Source organism: Chelonoidis abingdonii, chromosome 2, assembly GCF_003597395.2.
Source record: "Chelonoidis abingdonii isolate Lonesome George chromosome 2, CheloAbing_2.0, whole genome shotgun sequence".
NCBI lineage: Eukaryota > Metazoa > Chordata > Testudines > Testudinidae > Chelonoidis > Chelonoidis abingdonii.
In genome coordinates, this window is record NC_133770.1 from 183,554,816 (window position 1) to 183,574,294 (window position 19,479).

A 19,479-nucleotide genomic window follows, 5' to 3' on the forward strand; every position below is an offset into this window, starting at 1 on the left:
TGCTACCCACAATGCAACGCTTCAGAAATCGACGTTAGCCTCGGAGCATGGACGCACAACGCTGAATTACTGTGCCTAGTGTGGCCGCATGAAATCGAAATTATAATATCAGTTTTATAAAACCGATTTTAGCAAATTCAATTTTATCCCGTAGTGTAGACGTGGCCAGAGAGTAAAAGGTACTAGAAAGACACATAAGCCAAAAAAAGGAATGGCATTTGCTAAAAGTCCATTGCTGGGAAATGTTCAAAAAATGCTACCCAGTTTAATATCACCAGTTTTACAAGACCTCAATATATCTCAGAAACATAATTTTTCCTGCAGAACATGCAGTTCAACATCACAAAATTTCACATTTTCACTGAAAATAATTTTGCTTAAAAATGTCAAATTTTAATACAAAAGTCTCACAAAAATTGGACCAAATGTCAAATCTGCAATAAAATGCTCAAATTATGAACATGTTGCTGTAAATATTTTGTGCAGCTCATCCCAGAAAGCAAACAAGCAGTCACTGTGCTGCATGCAGAAGAAGACTGTGCGATTGTAGCAGTGATTGTGTATATCACTAGGTGGGTGATATTCAGTTAACAATTCTGCTGCTTTTCCACCTTCATCCTTTTTACTTTTTCGTTAATAACATGAACATCAGTAAAAGGCATTTATAACAATTGATAAAATTTGAACCAAATCCTGTATTTCTAAGACACTCAAAGCTGCCCTTAGAAGAAGGAAGGAGCTTGAGTGTGTTCCAGAAATGCAGAATTAGGGACATTGCAGATTTTGATTAGTTGAATAAGCTGGTTCACTAGCACTAGCCAACTCTGAGAGGTAAAACAGGACATTATTTTAGGACTTAGTTTTGGCTCTAGAAATTCATCAGTGTAGTGGTGAAATTCATCTGCCCACCCATCTTCTGCAGTAGGATCAGACATATTTTTGTCTTCGGTATATTTTTCATATTTACATTGAATAGTTTATTAGATTGTGGAGGAGGCTTTAAAGAGAAAAGTGGTGAAGCGTTTATTGAAAGAAGAAAGGGTAATAGATTAATGCACATGCTCTCATGTGACAACCAATAGCAGACTAAGTGAATCATCCTGAATTTAATTCTTAATAATGTTGAGAATGTGACTCAATGTTCTTCAGTTGGTATGACTCAGTAATGTTCTAAGTACAAAGGAAGCGGCATTTGCCCTTTCTGAGCACAAATTGATTTATTCCTTTTGAAGACAACGAAAAAACAAAGGTAATCTTACTTATTCGACAAGAAAATTCATGAATTAGTCCTCTTAGTAACTGAAGTACAAAAACAAGTACCACAGAAAATATGCTGCCATTACATATTCACATCTATTTGTCACTTAGGAACAATTTTATTTCAAATGTTCAGTTTCCACACAAAATAAAAAAAAATAAATGCTGAACTGTTGTTTTGTTTTGTTTTGTTTTTGGTGTTGTGTTTTTTTTGTTTTTTTTAAAAAAAACAAAACAAAACATTCTGCAGCTCTAATAATCTCATTTGGCCTGTTGTAGTATAGGTGACCAGGGATGTTCTGTTCACTAGAGTGAAAAAAATTAAGTGATTGATAGGTTTATGTTTGCATTGTTAAATATCTCCCTTTATAGTAGTAACATTATGGTTTTGGATTTAAAATCATCATTAGTACTCAGGACAATTAAGTTATTTTTAAATTATTATTTTAATTATAACAGACTACATAGTAATTGACTAGCATATATTAGGGCACAACATTTTTGCAAGAAAATTACTAAAATGCTATAGTTAAATTTACTGGGATTTAAAAAAGAAGAAATTCATTGAGATTTAGACATTAATTCCATTAGGATCCTCTGAAAATCCTAGCCTGATCTGAAGTGTCCACTTGGCAAAAACTGCTAAAATCATTAATAGGTGCCCAAATACCAAGAGAAAACAAAGCACCCAGATAGATAGTGCTTACGTCTCTTAGGGAAAGAAAACTTGATACCCAGTCTTTAACGAGACATGCAAGGATCTGTCATTGTGTTTCATGTATATCTGTTTCTCCTTAAAGAAATTGACTCCACATATCTTTAACTTTGGAGTTGTGTGCCAGTACATGCAGTGTAACTAGGGTGACCAGACGTCCCGATTTTATCGGGACTGTCCCGATATTTGCTTGTTTGTCCCGTGTCCCGACCAATGTTGGGTCGGGACACAGGACAAACAAGCAAAGGCTCTGGAGCCCAGAAGGGTTTGCGCCCTCCCCCTCCCCGACCCCGTCCTCTCCTTCCCCCATTGGATCCCTCGCCAAATCCCCGCCCCCTCACTGCCCCATTGGCTCCCTCGCCAAATCCCCGTCTCTTGCCATGCACGCCATGCCCAGGAAATGCAGGGGAGCGTGGGGCTGGGATGAGTGTGAGTCCGGCCTGGCCCTGAGCAGGCAGGACTCGGGCATGGTACCTGGAGGGAGAGTAGGGGGCGGCCCGCCGGGCCAGGCAGCAGCTGTTCTCCCCACCTGGGCAGCAGGACTCGGCAGCAGCCGCTGCTGCATCTCCCACTGCTGCGGGGGGAAGAAGTGGCCAAGCACGTGGCGCTCGGCGGCTGCAGCTTTGGTGCCCGGGTCCGAACCACCCAAGCCTGGGCCTGCTGCAGGGACCCAGCACGCTGCGCCCAACCTCTGGCCAGTCACGTCTGGGCTGGCTGTCCAGCTGGTGCAATCCTGTGGCGGAGACATCGGCAGCCTAGCCCAGCCCAGTTCGTTCCCCTGCGGGACCCAAGCGGGATGGGGGGGGCTGGGGCCTGCTGCCCCTACTCCAGGACCGCCTGCGGGATTGCACCAGCTATGCAGCGCAGTCCAGACGCGACTGGCCAGGGCCTGCTCAGCAGGGCGTGGCTGGGACCCGCAGCAGGCCCGGGCTCGGGGGGTTCGTGGGCGCCAGAACTGCAGCTGCCGAGCTTGGCCACGGACGCTTCTCCTCCCATGGCAAGTGGCACGCTGCGACAGCGGCGCTCCCAAGTCCTGCTGACCAGCGGGAAACACCCGCCTCGCCGCAGGCACCCCACTACTCTCCTTCCAGGTACCGTGCACGAGTCCTGCCTGCTCAGGGCCAGGCTGGACTCACATTCACCCTGGCCCAGTGCTCCCCTGACTCCCAGGCCTCGTCCAGTGCTTGCAGAGGGAGGAGGAAGTGGGCTGGGGATTTTCTCCCCCCCCCTTGCCCTGCCCCCCCCGCGTCCCAATATTGACCTGAGTTGATCTGGTCACCCTAAGTGTACCCCATACACCTTCTGGGTGTGGTTTCTGTCCTATCTAAGTGTCAGACTGAGACCATTTAGAGAGGAGAGAAAATGAGTCTCCCTACAGCCTTAGCTAACAGCCAGTTGGCTTTTAGCTCATGCACTAAGCTCCAGAGAATCCCGCTCAGTCCCACCTGCTGACAAGGCAGCGGTCGTCAGTGTATACAAGCATAGAGTACCTTCTAAAAGCAGGGCTTGAGATAAGGTTGTGAGCTTTGGGTATGCACTGTAAGGTGTTAACATTGCATCAGTAAAGACAATGCATGTTGATTCTATTGCCAAGCTTTTTTCTGCTTGGACATTAATTGCTGCTATCATCATAGTTTTTTATAACCTTTATTAGTTTTGTGTTTTACAGTTGTGTAAGTTTTTATTCATCAATATTCTCTAGTCTTTGCTCAAACAAAAGAGAGAGTTACTTTGATGTATGAACCACTCCACCTGAATTCAATGAAAATGTGCAGGAACTTCCCCTTGGGGTATGCAAAAGAGTAAATGGTTGGTGTGCATCTCTCACTACCATTTTGTTTCTTTTCCAAAGCCGACTTTCTTCAGCCTTTATGGTTTCTTGTTGTTCGCAGAGCAAAACAGAAGCAAACTACATATGAACAAAACATTTTAAAATTAATATGAGAATCTCCAGTAGAGGTGGGAAATTGGGAATATATTCTTGATATTTACCTCGTGTTTACTGAGGGTAATATTTTAAAAAGTTCCTAAGTCATTTAAGAGCCTATGTCTTGTTAAGAATCCATTTGCTCTGTTTATTAAAAGCTCTCAGTTTCTGAGGAAGAAATAGATCATGTTCTTTTGAAGAACCACATTATTAAGCTTCACCTCTGTCTATTACAAAATAAGAGTCTTTAACCTCTGAGTCCTGTGGCACTTATTTTTTTTTTTTTTTGTTATTTATGACTAACAGATGTATGTGGAGCATAAGCTTTTGTGAGTGAATTACCACTCAAGTCAGATGGCATGTATGGAATTTTCCAGAGGCACATACCACCAAGATGTAATTATACCCATCATGCCAGCAATGCCCCTCTGCTATGTTCATTGACCAAACTGACCAGTCCTTGAACGCGATAATGGACACAAGTCAGATATTTAGGAATGGCAATATACAAAACTTAGGAGACACTTCAACTCCCTGGAGACCACACACTTGAGATTTTATGAGGTGCCATCCTGCCAGCAAAAAACTTCAGGACAGACTTCAAAGACAAACTTCTGAGCTTTCAGTTCATTTGGCAAATTTGACACCATCGCTAAGGGTTAAACAAGTGTGAATGGCTTGCCAACTACAAAAGCAGCTTCTCCTCTCTGATTGTTCACCCTCGGCTGAGAAGAGGCCTCATCCTCCCTGACTGACTAAGTTCGTTATCTCTAGACTGCATATCTTGCCTGTAATTTATACCGCCTCTGGAAATTTCCTTACATGCATCTGACGAAGTGGTAATCACCACGAAAGCTATGTAGGTCATATCTGTTATCATAAGGCCAAGAGGGACTCTTTGTCGCTTTTTACAGATCCAGACTAACACCGGTCTACCCTTGATATCTACTCTGAGTTTACAACTCCGTTCGTTTACAGTTAACTGACCGTTACAGTCAATGACTGTAAGACTCCAAAGTTACTTAGGCATTTTTGAAAATTTTACCCTAAATAGTTTAGTATCATGTGCTTAATGAGATAGAATTTACTAACTGTACCATTTTAAAGTTGTTTTTTTTTATAATTGGAGATAGGTATATCTCCTAGAACTGGAAGGGATCTTTAAAGGTCATCGAGTCCAGCCGCCTGCCTTCACTAGCAGGACCAAGTACTGATTTTTGCCCCAGATCTGTCAGTGGCGCCCTCAAGGATTGAACTCACAACCCTGGGTTTAGCAGGCCAATGCTCAAACCACTGAGCTATCACTTTGGAGAAGTGTAAATCATCTGATTTCACCTAATAACATCAGTATTATTTGATCCTTTCACCTTCCACCACCTTGATTTTCAGTGGTGAATGTTTTATTTGTGTCAAATATGCTTTTTTTTTTACTTTAATAAATGACAGCTTTGCATGCTTTTATTTTTTTACTCAAAGAGCTGACTGACTGTTAGAAGTGGCATGTTTATATCATAGGAACCAATGGTCCAGTTAACCCAATATTCTTCCTCTGGCAGCAGCCAATACCAGCTGTTTTAGAGAAAGGTACAAGAAATCCAGGAAAGGACAATTGTGAAATGACTTGGTCATAGGGGAAATTTCATCTGTCCCTTAGGCAATTAATTGTTCGCTTATGTCCTGAAGCAGCAGAGTGTCTGTAGGTCTCATGTTATAATTTGTTGTTCTGGCATAGGTAATAATGCATATTCTTATTGGTCATATACATGTCTAGTCTTTTGTTGATGCCTGCTTAACTAAGCTGTTGTCTCCAATAAAACTCAGTAGGTTTTTCCTTGGATTAATCAGCTGAAATTAGGGTTTGGCATTTAAAGAAACTACTAGCTTGTTGTTTAAGAGTCTGACAGTTAAAGTTTACTACTACGTATGTTATCCTGCTAATACCAGCACTGATACCAGTATGAGTAGCCCTGTTCCTTAAGCTAATATCAGAAAGAGGTTGATTGTCACCTGGGAGTACTACACAGTTTCATATCAGCATACAGAAAAAGGAACAGAAAGCTGTTGTAGATATTTCCCTATTGCGTGCACACACTTAATGTAATCCATTTTTCAAACAACTTGAGACACTGCAGTCATTACACTTAAGAATTTACAGGACTACAGTGCTCATTGGAAGAGAGTGAGAGTGAGATTCCCCCTTGCTAGTTAAGACTCTGTGGGATCAGAGCTTTTAACCGTGTCCTCTGTATTTGGCTTTTGTCATCATTTGGGTATTAGTAAATACTTTTTGATTTCACTTTTTGTGTTCGAAACCATCCCCATGTCATTTTACCTTTTATCTTCTGATCCATGGAATGTTCTTGTCCCCAAGGGTTACAATGTAAGGAATGTTAATATATGAATTCAGCTGTCAGCAGACGTGAACTATTTAGTGTGACAAAATCCAACTGAGAATATCCTTTTTGACCAGATGAATTTGTATCTCTTCTGAACTGTAAACATTCTAGGCCTCATCCTGCCAAGTGCATATGACTGAGGTTGCTTGCCTGAATAAAACTACTCACAAGTGTAAGAGTTTGCAGACTTAAGTAAACCACCAGCTGCATTATACAAATTATTTAACAATACACTCCAATGATGAGAAGAATTTGTGAGCAGTTTCTATGCAGAAAGCTTTCATCCTAAAAATATTTCTTGCTTTCCATACTGTAATTGTTAAATATTTTATATGTAATATACACTGAATTATAGTTTTCAAACAATATTACATGAGCCTTTCTAAAGATCAGATTTTTCCAACTTAATTAGCAGTGTGTCATTTATCACAGTAGTTCATAAACTGATTTTCAAGGCTCTGAATTAATTTAATGCTATTTTATTCTGCGTTCTTAGCATACCTGCATAGAAAAGGTTAAAATAAATGAAAACCTCAGTAAAAATCTATTACTGATAATCTAGAAAAATCTAAATTGATCTTTTTTTCTTTTCCAGGGAAAATAATTAACATTATTATTTGCTCGGTTTAAATGTATGTAACATGCGTTCTAACTCTGCATCCTCTGACCTGGGAATAGAATGTTTGTGGCTAGAGGTAATTTATAATAAAAGATTTACACAAGGCAGGATTATATGTGAATAACACTTCTCGTTTAAAGAAAAGAATGTGAGAAGCCATAAGCTTTTCTTTTTTTACGTAATTTCAGGTTCAAACATCTGCAGCTCCTCATCTGAGGATCTTAAGTTTCTTCCAGCAGATGTCACTATGAGTCTGTCAGACAGTAATGAGCAGAGACTAAAATTTAATCTTTAAAGTAAACCTGTGAGTTTACTTTAAAAAATAGTAATCCATCAAATTTAGAAATAGGTGCTAATTTTGTTTAATAATTTTCTTGTTAACATCTACCTGTAAGTCTTTAAAAGCTTTCCGCCAAGTAGTTTTAAATTGTCTCTCTGTGGCATTTGAGATGTCCATTGCAAGACGGTAACACTCTTAACCTCAAATATGTGCCTGCAGTACTATTAGAAAAACTGGTCAGGTGGTGATGGCTACCAAAGGACATGCTGCTATATATTAATGATAATACAATGTAATATTTGAAAATATTTACCCTTTGTTGTCATAGTATACTATATCTTTCTTAAACTTGGATAAAGACTATAACTTGATAGTATGGAATAAATGCCTTAATTAGTTGTTAATGTAGATGTTCCCAGTTTGAAGTTTAAACATGTTCTGGATAAAATAAACTCAGAGGCAGATACAAGGCTGCAGGTAGAAATGTTTATCAGCCCAGGATATTATTCAGCTAGTAAGAAGTACCTTCGGTCTCTCATAAGCAGAGCTGTTCCTGACACTTGTAGTTAAGATTGCCTAACATTTTCCATTATAATTCCCTGCTTTCAGTTGCATATAAACTTTGCCAAACATAGCCATCTGGGCTGAAATTGCCCTCTGCCTCAAGCTGAACAATTTTGGAAAGTTTCAGCAAAAGTAGTTCTGCCCTTTTAAAAATGAGGTTAAGGAAAAATTGCAGTTATGCTAATGTTAAATTGTATTTTTTCCCCAATTGTTTCTTTGAAGAGTTCTAGTGCCTCCCTGCTTTGTAGCAGGAGCTTAGAATTTGGCAGGGGAATAGTCCTTGGGTCTTCTACTTTTCCCGTGAAAATTTAGCCAGATATGGCCAAGTTGTAAGCCCCTGAACTTTGCCGTTTGATGTCAGTGGGAAGTTACTTACATGACTGTAGGACCAGGCCCTGAAAAGTCAAATCAGACACCATGTTTATTTCTGACAATATCAGAATAAATATTGAAAAATTTATAAATTTAGACTATGAAAACATTTGCTGTGATGCCTCATGTAAATATTATTACTAAAATGAACAGCATTTTAAACAACTATATACAATAAGGATTCAAGCAGAAAAATATTTAAAATAAATAAAGGGCTTATAAAAGTGTAAGTGTAAAGAAATGCTTAGTGTTATCTACCTCAGTCCTATAGTTTGTAGCATCCTCAACTGGTAAGAGCGGGGCTGGAGTTAGTCAGCCCTATGCTCTCTCAGTAATGGACATACTAAAGGCTGGTCTACACTGGGGGAAGGGGGGATCGATCTAAAATACACAACTTCAGCTACGTGAATAGCGTAGCTGAAGTCGAAGTATCTTAGATCGATTTACCTCTTGTCCTCACAGTGCGGGGTCGATGTCTGTGGCTCCCCCTGTCGACTCCGCTACCGTCATTCGCACTGGTGGAGTTCCGGAGTCAACGGGAGCACTTTCGGGGATCAATATATCGCATCTAGATGAGACGCGGTATATCGATCCCCGAGAACTCAGTCGCTACCTGCTGATATGGTGGGTAGTCTAGACGTATCCTAAGATACTAATAATTCCAACTAATGCTGCTGTGCTGAGGAACTTTAAGCCTTTTCTTTCCCTCTTGGAGGTAAAATGCCATTATAGCAACTAACTAATCAATACCATGGTCAAAAATACTGATCTGATTGGCAGGCCAAGGCCATAAGGACAAAATGAATCAAGAGGGTTTACCCATAAACTAGTGTACTTTAATAAGTAGGATTAAAACTCAGTTTTACTAACTATGATTATAGCTGAAGTGCTAGAAAATCTACAGTGAAAAGTTATGTTAGTTTTTTTCTATTAAATCGCTGTTTGCAGTTAACTTCCTGAAATTTTCATTTATCAGGCTAGAAGGTTCAGGTCTCATTTGTGGCCTAAGGAGAACATTCTTTGGAAACGTTTGAGGGAAAAACGGTAGTTCAGCCATTTTTTGAGGGAGAATAAAACATCCTCATTCCCCCTCTCCAAATGTTTTTGCCATTATAAAGTATTCTTGAGGTTGATTTTTTTAAAACAGTTTTTGTGCTAAAATGATGGGGTTAGAACTTTGACTGGGAAATAAACTATAGAACAGAAGAGCCATGGAAAGTTAGACTGAAAACTAGTTTTGTATTTGCAAAGCTATTAGTGCTTGAAAATCCCAGGATAAGAATTTGCAGAACTTTGGATACTAGTTTTTAGGCACATTCACCAGTGTTCTAAGCAAAGGAAACACATCTGGAGAGGCTAACTCAGGGTACGTCTACACTGCACGATTATTTCGAAGTAGTTTAAACCGATATTACAAAACCGATGTTATAAAATCGGTTTTGCGCGTCCACAGTGCGATCAAAAAATCGATTGCTTATGTCCATGGTCCAAGGCTACCATCGATTCAGGACGGTGCACTGTGGGTTAGCTGTTCCTTCAGCTATCTTATATATCCCACTTCCGTGTGAGAGCACAGTGCCTGATGGGGCATAAAACATTGCCCCGGGTGAGTGCGTGTGGTACAGCCTCAACCGCCTCCTTTGTGAAGGCCAGCAGACCAACCCTTTGGCGCTTTTTCGCGGAGTGCATTGAGCAACGCCATAGCCACAGCAATCATGGACCCTGATCACAAACGGTATTCTGACGCTTGTTCAAAACACCTCGCGTGCTGACTATACTGAACAATGAACTGCAAAGGCAGGAGGAGAGGAGGAGGCAGCTATTGCTGAGCGGCGAGGACAGCGATGACGAGATGGAGGCAGAATTCTCCATAACCGCTGGCCCCAGCGTTTTGGAGCTACTGCTATTAACGGGGCATCTACTACCCATTGAACGCCGAATTTGGGCACGGGAAACAAGCACAGACTGGTGGGACCGCATTGTTTTGACGGTGTGGGACGATTCGCAGTGGCTGCGAAACTTTCGCATGCGTAGAGCACTTTCTTAGAACTTTGTGACATGCTTTCCCCTGCCCTGAAACGCCGTAATACAAACATGAGAGCAGCCCTCACAGTGGAGAAGCGAGTGGCAATAGCCCTCTGGAAGCTTGCAACGCCAGACAGCTACCGGTCAGTCGGAAATCAATTTGGAGTGGGCAAATCTACTGTGGGGGCTGCAGTGATGCAAGTAGCCAAAGCAATCGTTAAGCTGCTGCTACGAAAGGTTGTGACTCTGGGAAACGTGCAGGTGATAGTGGATGGCTTTGCTGCAATGGGTTTTCCGAACTGTGGTGGGGCCATAGATGGAACCCATATCCCTATCTTGGCCCCAGAACACCAGGGCACCCAGTACGTGAACCGCAAGGGGTACTTTTCAATGGTGCTGCAAGCACTGGTGGACCACAAGGGACGTTTCACCCACATCCACGTGGGATGGCCAGGAAGGGTTCATGACGCTCGCGTCTTCAGGAGCACTAGTCTGTTTAAACGGCTGCAGCAAGGGAATTACTCCCAGACCAGAAAATAACCGTTGGGAATGTTCAAATGCCTATAGTTATCCTGGGGGACCCAGCCTACCCCTTGATGCCATGGCTCATGAAGCCATACACTGGCAGCCTGGACAGTGGTCAGGAGCTGTTCAACTACAGGCTGAGCAAGTGCCGGATGGTGGTAGAATGTGCATTTGGCCGTTTAAAGGGTCGCTGGCGATCATCATTACTTACTCGCTCAGACCTCAGCCAAACCAATGTCCCGCTTGCTATTGCTGCTTGCTGTGTGCTCCACAATCTTTGTGAGACTAAGGGGGAGACATTTATGGCTGGGTGGAGGCTGAGGCAAATCACCTGGCCGCTGAGTACGAGCAGCCAGAGACCAGGGCGATTAGAAGAGCACACCTGGAGGCGCTGCGCATCAGAGAAGCCTTGAAAACGAGTTTCAGCACGGCCCAGGGTACGGTGTGACTCTGTTTGCTTCCCCTTGATGAACCCTCCGCACTTGATGGACTTATTCAGTGTAAGCAACCCACCCTCCCCCTTTTCATTACAGGTTGGCGAAGGAATAAATTCTGTATCGTTTAAAAATCATTTATTATTCATTAAAAGTAATTATGCATCTGTTAAAAATCATGAGTTTTTCCTTACTAGATTTCCCTGTAAGCAACCCACCCTCCCCTTTCGATGTATTCTGTATTACAAAGGAACTATAAAAAAAGGCAGAGAATTAGGAAGGTGTCCCTGACTGCTGTGCTTTGGAAGGAGGGGGAAGGGAAAGGCTACTAAGCACATTGTAGCGTAATTACAGCCTTTTCCTTGAACTCTGCAGGGGTGTGGAGGAGTAGGCGGGTGCAGAAAGCCTTCCACCACGCGTTCTTACACGTCTGGGTGAGGGAGATATGGGACGTGGGCTTGCAGGGAGGTTATACAGGGGCTGCAGTGGCACTCTGCTACTGTGCTGCTCTTCCTGAAGCTCCACCATGCGTTGGAGGAGTTTGAGAACGCAGCAGATCCAGCGTTGCTTCTCTCCAACGCTGGTCTTCCTGCCTAGCCCTCTCAGATCGTTCACTGGCATCTTTCCTGTACTTTGCTACCACATCCTTCCAATCATTCTGTTTATCCCTCTCATTGCGTGTTACTTCAATAATTTCTGTGAACATTTCATCTCGCGTCTTCTTCTTCTCCCGCCGTATCACAGCACGCCCTCGTGATGGCATAGGGACTTCAGAGAAATGTGCAGCTGCATGGGGAAGGCAAACCAGGGTGATAAGTATGTGGAAAGATACCTTTTACAGAGCAATGATAGTACTCTTTCACATAGAACACTATCCACCTTACAGAGCACATGTGATCTCTATACAAGGTCGCATTTTGTATCGTTTAAATATTCAGTGTCTGTGTGACTGGTGTGGCACACACACAGACGCAGGTACGGCCAACCGTACGTCCACGCGGCGATGGTAAGTGAGGCTTTAAAATTTTGACTTCTCCGCCGTTCATATACACAGTGATCTATATGATGCCTTGCTCCTGTTAAGAGGAACCTGCAAAGCCCAAACCCCCCTCTTTCACATCCACCAACAGCGCATGGCTCCTATCATATACGATCGCTGCTAGTGATCACCCTACATCACCCCCCGCAGCGCGTTGCTGGTAGCAGGAAGAATCCTGCTTGCCAGACGCTGAAAACTCGTCGCTATCCCTCCTCCCATCCCCCCCCGCTGGCCAGTAGCAAAATCGCCATGTCTGCCCCCTATTTACATTCCTGATGTTCTACAAGGTAACAATGGATGATATCTCTCTCCTGACAATAGCACCGCAGGAGGCAGATCGTTTGTTTATGCAATGCCTTCAGTGCAATGCCTTCAATGCCTGCAGTACCAAATGTCTTGCAAAATGCATGGCGTTGAAAAGTTACCTACTATGGGGGAACGGAGAAGGCTGTCTTGGCCAGAAATGTTCTCATATAGCATAAGGGTTTTGAGTTCCTCCACGATCGATTCATGGAGATTAATTTGGAGGATTTTCGCTCCATCCCCAGACATGTTAACGAAATTTTCCTGTAACAGTAATGGCTGCGACTGCAGCAAAAGCCCTGGTGTCAATGCGATCTAAAAAAACCGTCTTTTTTTAATCCGTGTTTGGTACAGAATGAAGGGACACTTACCGGAGGTCGCTTCCATGGCTTCACTGTCTGGGCTTCTCGCTTGGGAGCGCAGGGACTGTAATTCTTGGGTCTCAAAAAGATCCTGGCTGTTGGGTTTACGGACTGCTGTGTGCTATCACCACGCTCATCTTCATCCTCAAATTCGTCTCCATCTTCCCCCTCGGCTACATCCTCAGAAACACTTGATATTTCAATCCCAAAGTCTGAATCCACGGACAGGGGTGGGGCACTGGTAGCGCTGAACCCCAAAATTGCATGTAGTTCAGCATAGAAGCGGCATGTTTTCGGCTCAGAGCCTGACCTTCCGTTTGCTTCTCTGGCTTTCTGGTAACCCTGTCTAAGTTCCTTCACTTTCACTTTCACTCGGCACTGAAGGGAGTCTCTGCTGTGCCCTTTATCAGCCATAGACTTTGAAATTCTTTCAAAAACTTTTTCATTTCGTCTTTTGGAACGCAGTGCTGTGAGCACTGAGTCCTCACCCCAGATAGCGATCAGATCCAGAACCTCCTGTGTGGTCCAAGCTGGCGCTCTTCTTCGATTATCAGGAGACTGCATTGTGACGAGTGCAAATGAGCTCTGTGTGGTCACCTGTGTGTGTGCTGACCCTCACGGTGGACAATCAGGAAATGGAATTCAAAAGTTCGGGGATTCAGGCTTTTTCCTGTTTACCTGGCCAGTGCATCACAGTTTAGTGTCCGATGCTATCATGAGTGCCCCTGTGACAATGGTTCTGAAACCCAAATTGGGAGTGGCTCACTTGGGGCAGAGTCAATCGCTCCCTTCTGGTTTCTAAAAATTGAGTATGTCCTGCCTGGACTGTCATAGCCACGACTGCCTGCCTCCAAGTGCCCCCCCCCCCCCCGGTTTATGTCACGAATAAGTCTATGTTTCTTATTCTTGTATTCCTCACGACTGCATGACAGAAATGGGGGGTGGGCCCTGCCACAGTAGCTGCGGAGGGTTGGGGAGAGAGGTGAAGCAATGGTGTGGTTCTTGCCAGGGGAACCCCTGTTAATACAGCCATGGAGTAGCTGCGCTCTTCTAATACACTTGACTCTTCCTTCAGAGGAGTAGCCGTGTTAGTCTGGATCTGTAAAAGCAGCAGAGAATCCTGTGGCACTTTTATAGACTAACAGATGTCTGTTAGTCTATAAGGTGCCACAGGATTCTCTGCTGCTTTGACTCTTCTTGTAGTCAGGACTGACTCTATTTTTAGACAGCATAAGGGAGGGATTGACTCAGTGGCCAGTGAGTCAATCCCAAGTTTGCTTTTGCGTTGCCCCGGCTGATTTTAGCCAGGGGCACTCATGAATGATAGCAGCGGACAGTTCAGAGAAGGAGAGATAACCGTCATGTCATTGCCAGTTTTCTCTGGCAGTAGACGGTACAGAACGACTGGTAACCATCTCTGCTATCATTGCAAAAGCAATTGAATGCTGGTGTGTAGCGCTCGAGTGTCGCCTCTGTCTCCACGGCATCTAGTACACAAATGGTGACGGGAAAAACAAAAAGCCGACGGTCTCTAGTGCTGCCGTGCTATTGTTTCTGCAAGGGCAATCCAGGAGAAAAATGTGCGAAAGGACTGTCTGCTGATGTTTTCCCGGAGCAAGGAATGACTGACGACATTTACCCAGAACCCCCCGTGACCATTAACATTAGCATCAGGGGCCGGGGGATCATGGAGGACGGAAAGGGGGTGCTGAGGACTCCCGCTATCCCACAGTCCTCAGCAGTCTCGTAAAACTATTTGCATTCTTGGCTTAGCGCCCAGTGTCTGTAGCTTACAACACGGTGTCTTTTATGGTTCACGGAACAGCTATTCAGTTTCCTTCCCCTACCCCAGCACGAGAAATGAAAGTTAAATAAAGCAATCCTTGAGTACTTACAATGTCACCCTCTTTGTACTGAATGCTACTGATAGAGGCGAATCTGCAGCACTGAAGAGCATTAGAGCTTTGCACAGTGGCAGTATCATAACCAATGAAGTTAATCTGAGGTGTGATTATTGCTACTTGAAAATCCGCTCCTCTCCCCCTTCCTGGTGGTAGATGGTACAGTACTACTGTAGACAGCAGAAACTGTTACCATCTCCCTCTTTTTGTTACACTCACCAGTAAATGGGACAGAACGGATAATAACCCTGTGTAAATTTTTGAAAGGAAAATGGGGATTAACTCACTTGGGACTGAGTCAATCCTGCCCTTTACGGTTAATAAAAATAGAGTCAGTCCAGACAAGAATAGGATACAGTGTATTAAAATCAGTGTAGCACAGCGCAGCTGCTCCGTGTCAGTATTCACAGAGGAGCCGCTGCAAGTAACGCAACCGTTGCTTCCCACCTACCTGGGCTACCACAGCAGTGCCCCCCACCCATTGTTGGCATGATGTTATGAAGAATGCATGAATAAGAATCACAGAGTAGTTACTGAGATCAAATGAGGGGGAGGGAGCCACCATGGGCTATGACAGTCCATGCAGTTCAGAATCTTTTCTTTACGCAAGAGAGGAAGGGGTCTGATGAAGCTCAGCCCCCAGGTGATAAGATGAAGACAGTTACCAGGCGTTCTGTACCATCCACTGTCAGAAAAAGGGAGTCATTCCCATTTTCACCCCGGAGCCCCCGGCCACACTCAGCCAGGAGCACTCACTGGGCGGCCGTCTACCCCTGGGGAGGGGCAGAGGAGCGGATACTGCTCTTCACCGCAGCAGCATCGCGTCTGCCAGCAGCATTCAGTACACAGAGGGTGACATTTACAGTACTCAAGGAATTATTTATTTCACTTTTTTTTACCGTGCTGGAGGGGGGGAAAAAACTGACGAGCTGTTCCGTGAACCACGCAAGACACCGTGTATTACGCTGCAGACATTGGGCGCGCAGCCAAAAATGCAAATAGTTTTCAGAGACCGCTGTGGAGACTGGTAGCTGTAGTCCTCATTACCCCCTCCCTCCCTCCATGACCATCCGTTTGAGTGTCTGGCTTCCCGTTACTGTTGTCACGCACCGCTGTGTATCCTGTAGTTTATTTTTCAAAGGCTTTGGCATTTCCTGTTCTTTAACGGAGCTCTGATAAAAGAGATTTGTCTCACCATACAGCGATGACATCTGCTATCTCCCGTAAGGTTCAATGCAGGAGCTACTTTTGCATTTGAACTGCATCGCCACCCGTGGTGATCAGAGCTGGACACGTGAAAGCAGGAAATGTCACTGTAAAGCTCTCGGGGATTTCCCTGTTTACCGGCACTCCCGCATCCGAGTTCGGATTGCGGACCAGAGCGGTCAGTGGTGCACTGTCCTGCCTAGAATAATAGGCAAGTGTAACAGAGATCCAGTGTATCAGAGAGCACAGGTGCTCCGTGTCAGTATTCACAGGGGTTGCCCCTGCAAGAAGCGCACCCGTTGCTTTCCTCCTCCCTCAACCTTCCTGGGCTACCGTGGCAGTGCCCCTCCCCCGTTTGTGTCATGAAGTTTAAGGAATACCAGAATAAGAAACAGAGACTTGTTAGTGAGAGAAAATGATGTCGGGGGGGAGGGGGAGGCTTGGAGGCAGCCTCCCGGGGCTATGACAGTCCAGGCAGAATGGACTCTATTTTTAGACACCATAAGGGAGGAATTGACTCATTGCCAAGCGAGTCAATCCCAAATGTGATTGCAAAAATTTTCAGCCCCAAGTTTCAATGATTAAGCTTGTTATTAGCCGTTCTGTCCTATCTACTGCTGCGGTAGCAATGTTGCCCTCGATGTTGAGCAATTTAGGCGGTTCTCCTGGATGGTGGGCAAAAAGAGAGAGATCTACCACAAGAGAGGAGGAGAATTGGAGGAGGAGCGGATAACTAGCTCTTCAGTGCGTAGCGTCCCGTCTACCAGCAGCATTCAGTACACATAGGGTGACATAGAAAGTAGTCAAGGAATGATTATCTTACCCTTTTTTTCACGTTGGGGGGGGGGGGGGAAGAAACTGAGGAGCTGTCCCTGAACACGCCAGACACTGTGTTACCCTACAGACATTGGGAGCTCTGCCAATAATGCAAATATATTCAGAGACTGCTGTGGACTGTGGGACAAGCTGGAGTCCTCATACCCCTCCCTCCCTCATGAGCGTCCATTCCCGTTACGCTTGTCACGCAGCGCTGTGTATCCTGCAGTTTTTTATTCAACGCTTTGGCATTTTCGTGTTCTGTAACGGAGCTGGATACAAACAGATTTGTCTCCCCATACACGATCAGACTATATCTCCCGTACGGTCCATGACTGGAGCTCTTTTTGGATTTGAGACTGCATCGCCACCGCGCTGATCAGAGCTCACGCTGACAAGCAGGAAATGTAATTCAAAAGTTTGCGGGGCTTTCCTGTTTACCTGCCCCTGCATCCGAGTTCAGATTGCTGTCCAGAGCGGTCAGTGCTGCACTCTGGGATGCCGCCCGAGGCAATAACGTCGATTTCCGTCCACACGAACCCTAATCCGAGTTATCCATATCGAATGTAGTGCATACTTCTTCCGTTGGGAGGAGTTCCGAAATCGATTTAAGGAGGCGGTTAACTCGATATTAATGACGACGTCGTGTGAACGGATACAGCGTTAAATCGGTATATCGGCCATTAAACCGATTTAAAGTCGCAGTGTAGACCTGGCCTCAGGTGCTCAGTGAACATCTATGTCTGCTGAGGTACACATTGAAAAGAGCAGGGCTCCTTTGCCAGACTGAAGAATATATGCATGTTTACTTCAGTGGGCTTTGGATCAGGCCACTCTATCAATAAGGAGAATCTGCTTTATTAATTTTGGACATTGAGCAGGATAGAGCCTTTTTCTTCTGTAAAATACATAGGAACTTCAATTGCAAAAAAAAAAACCTCTTAAAGACCATTAGATTTGCACAGTTAAGTCAGGAAGTACAATTAAGTTTGTCCTTCCATAAGATCCCTTGCCTCATTCAGTTCCTGTCTCACACATGTAAATGATACATGGACCCATAAATACAGTAGTACAACATAGTGGAATGTTACCCATGCATATCTAAGATGTTAGAGGGATGTATCATTTTTTTTGTCTTTGGGAGAATATTAAATCGCATAATTAGACACGGTCAAACTGCATACATGTAAGAGGGAAGAGTTAAGAAGGGTGCATGAAACCTTAATTTACACTTATCCTGTGTGCTTTACACAAACATCCTTAATGTTTTCCAAATAGAAAGGGGGAAAAAATCTCTCTCTTTGCTGTAGTAGATACTATTTTCACTAAGCTGGATTCTTGTACTGGTTATTGTGTGACCAAGACAAAATGTGCCGAAACATTTTAAGCAAATTGTTAAATATTTAAACACAATCATTTTATAACAGCTCTAATGATCCTATATTGCTTTACAAACTTATACTGATATCCACAGCAAAATGCAAACAGCTCTTCTGATGTATCAACTTTTTAATAACAGTATTATACAGAACTTAGGTCAGCAAGTAAATAATAATTTTTTCCTACTAAAATTTTACAGGGAACTTAAGTAGACAGAAAGCAATTACCAAAGTTGGAATTGGACCAAGACATCTTGGTTAACAAGCCTCAGCTTGCAAAAAAGGTGCCATAGACTCCTTGAGATACAATAAATGGTCACAGCCTCTGTTTGACATCTCTTCCAAAGACTGCACCTTATTACTAAAAACCTGTAACCTTCATGGTTCTTCCCCTCCACGTAAGAAGAAAGCAGAAACTGTAGAGTCAGACATTATCACAAGTAACATCACTAATATTAGATAATACTCCAAGCATTCATTAATTACAAAAGCCCAGGGAACTATCAGTGCAGTGATCACGCACACATGGATATAAAGCATAGTGTTCTTTTTTGCATTGCCAAAATAACTTGAGTTGTTTTTCTTTTATCTGGTGTTTTGAAAGCAGTGTGGGAGTAATGGAACCACACTTATCCCTGTCAGGTTGCTTATAATGCAAGCTTCTGGCTCTAGGTCTACACTTCTAAGCAGAAGCTGGCAAACTCAAATGATGGAGGGAAACAGGGCTGGGGGAGTATGATATCCCCACATTAAGCCCTGCATTTAAGGAATCAGTGTCCCCTACATGGTTCCCCCTTTCTTGTTCCACTTTTTGATGATGGGAGATTGAGGCATATGCATAAGTTTACAAAATATTGGCTTAGGTCCTATATTAACAGTATTTCCCTGTGAGATCCATACTATTTTTAAATGTGTGTTTAGAGAAGGTAATTTCTCACAATGAAGTAGGGCATTTTGGCCTAATTACTTGGGGTTGCTTTTAGTCCTTATATAATGATATATTCTGTGCACATCAATGTAGTCACCTCAGAGTGATAATACAAACCCAAGCTTCTGCAATATATAATGCAGCTGATAAAAACGTACTTAAAGTACAAAATGTATATCTTAAATATCACAATATATCCTTAAAACTAAGATGCAAGTTGATCTAAAAAAATCTGTCTTTTAAAATATGTGCTTAATGCATCAAATAACCAGGCTTACCTGTGTGCTGGATACCTCTCAGCTAAATCTTACTCCTTACCTTTATTGTGGACTTGGACCTAAAAAACCCAAAGCAGATGAATTCTAATCTAATAATGCAGGTGTTATCCATTTGGGAAACCCTGCCAATGTTTTGAATACCCCTCTTTGCTG

The 19,479-nt window shown here is 43.5% G+C and overlaps 1 protein-coding gene and 1 pseudogene across 9 annotated transcripts in view; both read left to right on the forward strand.

Annotated features, from left to right (window-relative positions):
* HIVEP1 (HIVEP zinc finger 1) overlaps window positions 1-19,479 on the forward strand; it is a 193,496-nt gene that overhangs the window by 162,442 nt on the left and 11,575 nt on the right. The window lies entirely within an intron of this gene.
* LOC142046441 (U4 spliceosomal RNA) lies at window positions 14,779-14,908 on the forward strand (annotated as a pseudogene).